This window comes from Epinephelus lanceolatus, chromosome 3, assembly GCF_041903045.1.
Source record: "Epinephelus lanceolatus isolate andai-2023 chromosome 3, ASM4190304v1, whole genome shotgun sequence".
In the NCBI taxonomy this organism is placed as follows: Eukaryota; Metazoa; Chordata; class Actinopteri; order Perciformes; family Serranidae; genus Epinephelus; species Epinephelus lanceolatus.
The window spans coordinates 14,635,287-14,641,383 of record NC_135736.1 but is presented as its reverse complement, the minus strand read 5'-3'; positions in this window follow the sequence as shown (position 1 = coordinate 14,641,383).

The window sequence follows — 6,097 nt, the reverse complement described above, 5'->3', positions numbered from 1 at the left end:
TTCTGCTGTGTGCCTGATGGCTCCTCTGTGTGAGCCAGCCAAGATGAAAATGCAGTCTCTCTCTTTCTTTTTCTAACAAGAACAGAATGTTATTATGAAGATTACATAATGTTAGTTGTTTAGGAACAAACCAATAGCAAAATCAGTTTTGGTTGTTTCCCCTGACGACAAGGACCAACATGTTATTTATAAAGACCCTGTGCTTTTTGTCATAATTGTTATCAAAGAAGCATTCGTTTATCCATGACGGTTATCAACCACTGCAGGCATTAAGAAGGAAGTAGACAAGTCTGTGGCAGCCCACAGTCATAATGTAGTTTTGCACTGGATAAGCAGACTTGCAAATTAGAGCAGATGTCAAACAGAAACGTTAAGTGACGATATAAATACAGTCCCCTGTAAAATACTGTGTCAACACCATTTTTAAACAGGAGATAAAACCTCTAATATACTTAAAGATACTTCAAGACTCCGGCTTTTTTCCGGGTTTTTCAAATGGAAATGCTCACTCAGCCATTAGCAAAAAGCAGTGACGTAGGTTAAAACATAATAGTTATATCGCTCTCTTTAAAGCCGTCAGACTCCAACAGAAACAGTTATTTTACCTCACAGAACACAGGAGTTGCTGGTGTATCGCTACCTCAACCAGTTATTCGTGTTATTGTTTGACTTTTGGATCCGAGCTAAACATGGCGTCCACCGCAGTACATTGCGTAGCCTCCGTGCTGGTTTGGGTTGGGGGTTAGAGGTACATTAGGCAGGCTGGGGTGTTTATACATAACATGTCATCATGCAGAAACATATGTCTGGTCACATAGGAAAACATTTTTAGAGGTGTTTTGGAAAATAGCATTTTGACTCTAAAACATAGGCTCTTTGACTAAAATTTGAATGTTCAGATTTAAAAGGAACACCACTGGAAAGCTAAAGAATCATATAAAAACCTTGAACAAAACAAAACAAAATAAAATTATGGACCTGCCTTTCAAATACAACGCCTTAAAATCAGTCAAACCCTTTCTCTCAGTTTTAACTTAATACTTCACCCAAAGTGCATGCTTTTAGTATCAAATACTCTCTCCCTGTAGGTTGCTTGAATTCAGTGTTCTCCAATGCTAACAAGTTTTTACAAGATGTAAAAACACTTAAAATCCTCTACTTGCTGTATTTCAAGTTAAAACCATCTGCCTTTACTCTCAGCCCCACCACCTGTCACATCTCTTGCTGTATTAAGGACAAAATTGTCATACTTTAATGATCCACTTCACAGATACTAGTGTGAAGGTTATATACCTTATTGTACTCCACTATTAGAAGCTGAACTCAATAAAGAGAAGAGAGGCCCATCAAGAGACCATGTATGTGAGACAGTGGAATGATTTACTAAGACTTGCCAGAGAGAGTTCTCTGTCGAGCCGTGTGCTCGATCATTTCAATGAATGATAACAACAATATTCTGTGTGTCCAGGTGCTTCTGAATGTGTTTGTGGGACAGAAAGGTGTCTGCAGATAATGGTGAAGTGTGTCAAATGTGTAAAAAGCACCTGTGAGGACAGGTAGTGTGGATTTCTGACAGCGATTTAGTGTTGAATTAGGCCACATATGCACTGTATATGTGGATAAATATTCTCCCTCCCTGCTGTGTGGGGTTGATTTATTATAAAGAAGGGTAAAAAAAAACCCAGCCAACATCTTCATGGATTCTTTTTCTAGTTTTTATTCAAGCACATTTCTAACTAGAAACTTAAATAAGTCAATCGTTAATATACTGCTTTGTTCAAATCCTGCTGACTGAATTCATCTGATTCATGTATGATGAAATATGTGTAAACTGGATAAGTCTCTTTTTTCCTTTTTTAAGATTAATGCAAACAAATACAACAGTTTTAGAAAAACCTGAAATAAACTGACTCATCAAGCATGAGTTTATTTTCTTCATGCAGCAATCAAATCCAACTGACTAAATGGTAGATGGTAAGGCTAGTAAATAAAAATAGCTACAGAGGGACTCTGGTGACTAACGACATGATGATGACAGAGAGAGCTTTAATCTAAAGCCTCACTAAGAACTGTGAAGATGATTTGTTGGATAATTATGTGCCTGAGGATATTATCTTTTCTTGTTGTAATTAAGTCAGAATGTTCTCACAAGGCTCGTAGTATTTCATTTCTGTGTTTGTACAACTTCTAATCCGTTAACTTCTGCCACAAGGGCGGGATTATGAATATGTAATGACTCAGCTCTTTGTTAAGCATATTTTTGTGATATTGTTTGATTGAATGATAATGATTTTAATAGTTGGTTAATAATTTGACCTGTAAGTTATATTAATAAAAAACATAATAATCATGTGTATTGTGTTTATGTGTTTTTATTCTCAGGTTAAGCAGCTTGAACTGCATTAAATCCACTTTGAAAAACACAGCTTTAGGCCCAGTATTAATAAAAATGTATTACCACATTTCCATGAGAAATATACTGGAGGAACTTAACATACTCATAGAAGTCAAAAACATTGTACCATGATACTTTAAAACCATACAGCTAATGGAAATACACAAAAATGACACATCTCTGTGCTACATTATAGCAGGTGCTAAATGGGTATTTCACTGATTTTTCACATCATCACAGATCAGTTTACCGGTTAAGTATTTCAGAGTCCATGAACACTGCTCTAAAAGTTTGGAGGAGCTTTTAAAAGTCTCCGAAAATAATCCCAAAGATCTCAAAGGGTTTATCGTGGACTGGGCTTGACTTAAACTTCTACATGAAGCTTATGTTACCAACTAGGGGTCTGGAATTTGAAAGACATGGAGATTTTTCTACTTTAAGACCTTTATATAAGCTATATACCTTTACATGTAGAACAGAAAAGACTAGAGGCATCAGGCATTGATGACTACACAGTCCTTTCCTAAAAAAAAATGAAACAAGATGAAACAGATTAATTTAATGATGAACTATTTATTTTTAACAAAAATAAACAATTGTGCAAATGCAGTTGAAATAGTGTGAAATACCTCCACACAGCAGGTTATCTCCTTCACTCCATGACGTATGACGTAGCTCGCGTCGCAATAGATTTAAAGGGAAAGGATGGCCTATGGTATAGGTTGCATTTTCTGATACCCGATCCATCTATTTTGATGATATCGGGGCCGATATTCGATCCAGATATCGGATTGGTGCATCCCTACCTGATATCAGACAGTCAACTTGTCACACTCCATTTTACATCTTAAGTCTGACATTGCATCCATTCTAACCGACTTCTGTAGGCAACCAATGTCCAGAGACACACCCGAAAGTAACGTCATGTAAGTCCTCACTGATGCCAACGTACTTTTTTCCCCCTGGGTTTTTAGAGTTGAGCAGAGCAAAGTTAAACAAACTACAGTTAAGATACTGTATCATGGGATACTGAGAAGACATGCTGATTTAGAACAGCCCCAGTGGCAGTGTCTATTTTGTCTACAGCACTCCCCATTGGTTCTGGCACAATGCTTGATAACGCTTGGCAGCAGCTGATCTTGTCTCCCTGTGGCGCTCATTGAGTATTTTTTATTTTAACCAAGAAACCGCTGTTTCATGTCAGGATGTCAGATGAATCATTCAACTTGAACTCAGTGGAGTGGGCAGATTCAAAAATCTGGACCCTGGCAAACTAAAGAGGCTCTTAAAATATTTATTGGGAATTGGTAGTATGCTTTTTTTTCCCCTGCTTGACCCAAACTAGGGTCAAGTTTTCATTGGCTTGAGGCTCGGTACATGGCATACATATGTATTATTTTCTGGGCATACAAGAATACAGACACATATGTTTTTATAATATTGAGGTGGACTCCAGTACATAAAGAAAAAATAAATACGTCTAGAAGGGAAGAGAAGAAAGCAAACTAAACAGAAACATGTCAAACATATGTCCTCATACGCCACGCTACAGGGTCACATAATCACATAGCAAGTTCATAATTATGTATGCTTATCCTCCATTTTGATATGAGTCCATAACCGGTCCCAAGAGGATACTCCTTCCATCTGATGGCCATTTATTCTACTGAGCAAACATTCATAAGATGCTATTTCCACCACTGCAATAACCCATTCTCTTAATTCTGGGGCCTTTGTTGTCTTCCAGTGTCTTAGAATAACTCGACAGACAGTTATTAGACCCACAGTAATAACAGAAAACGCACACTGGGATATATCTGGTATTTGCGACCAATCCCCCAGTAAACACAATTTTAAACTTAAAAGGATTTCTGAACCAACAATTTAATGTCTGTACTTCAACTTCATTCTGTACAGTCATAAAGGCGTATGATATCTATGTATCTTATATTGTGTGAGCTTCCCCCTCGCTTCTTTCACATACTAGCCACATCCTGACACAATCTTAGACCATCTATCACAGTTTCTTCCTCAAGGTCCATTTGCCACATCAATTTCACATTAAGAGAGCATCAGTTTTGACTACCCTTTTTTTTTTTAATATCTCTGTTGCAAGTCTCTTCCAACTTTGTGGAGGTGTACAATTAAATTGCTGGAATACCCCTTTAAGATGATGTCTGAAACTATCTGCATCATTACTCAGTGAGACAAAAAAATTGAAGGTTTAGCTATATTATTATAGACGCAGAAAGAAAGCATCTGAATCTTTTAAGCAGCTTAATGTTAAATTGTAAAATGTGACTACACTGAAATATTTTTTTGAAAACAGTCTGAATTTCTTTGAAGACTTTCAGGTTGTGCAATGTCACAGAAACAAATGAAAATTACAGAAAAACATAATGGGGTTGCTGATATTTTGCTGGTTTTAGGGTGTTTTCACACATGGTCCTTTTCAGCCCTCTAAGTGGACTCAGAGAGGTGACTCAGCATTTTTTGCACATGTGTGAACACTCCAAGAGAACTCAGACCAGTGCGGTGTGGTTCACTTAGGGTGCTTTCACATTTAGTCCTTTTTAAATGAACCAAACTCAGTCCTCTTAAAGTGCACCTAAAAGTGGACTGACATTGCATTCACATTGTCAGTTCATTTGAAAGAGGACTCAGTTCGCTTCCTGGTCAACTTCACCTCTGCTGGGGCCTCAGTCCTCTTTCTATTCACACTATAGCCTATATATAACATATATTGATGTAGTTTTGTTTTTAATTTGATGTGGCACTTTATGAAGCCCCTCGCTTTCAGATTAATTTATAACTGGAGGAGAACCTTGGTGTTTCTATGTGCTGTAGACTGTTGCTGTCTGTTGTATTCTACATTGTCTTCCGTGGACCAAACTATTCTTCATCCTGCGTCCTTGCATGCGTTACAGGCTGACATGGTTTTGTCTGTTTTTTCAAGCGTCCCAGTGCAACAGCATGTGATCTAGAGGGCTAAATACAATGACAGAGAGCAAAACAAACTTGGAGTGCTTTGTGTTCGCAGTGCACAGGTTAAGTGAACCGCACAGAGGACTTGAAGCAGTTCGCTTCAGAGGGGTCTGAGTGCTATTGGGGTGTTCACATATGCCCAAAAAATGCTGAGTCACCGCCAGAGGTGGGTAGTAACTAGTTACATTTACTCAGTTACATTTACTTGAGTAACTTTTTGGATAAATTGTACTTTTCAGAGTAGTTTTAATGCAAAATACTTTTTACTTTTACTTGAGTTATATGTTTTAAAGCAACAATACTCTTACTTGAGTACAATATTTGGCTTCTCTACCCACCTCTGAGTACATAATTACATATATATATATACAGTACAGGCCAAAAGTTTGGACACACCTTCTCATTCAATGCGTTTTCTTTATTTTCATGACTATTTACATTGTAGATTCTCACTGAAGGCATCAAAACTATGAATGAACACATGTGGAGTTATGTACTTAACAAAAAAAGGTGAAATAATTGAAAACATGTTTTATATTCTAGTTTCTTCAAAATAGCCACCCTTTGCTCTGATTACTGCTTTGCACACTCTTGGCATTCTCTCCATGAGCTTCAAGAGGTAGTCACCTGAAATGGTTTTCCAACAGTCTTGAAGGAGTTCCCAGAGGTGTTTAGCACTTGTTGGCCTCTTTGCCTTCACTCTGCGGTCCAGCTCAC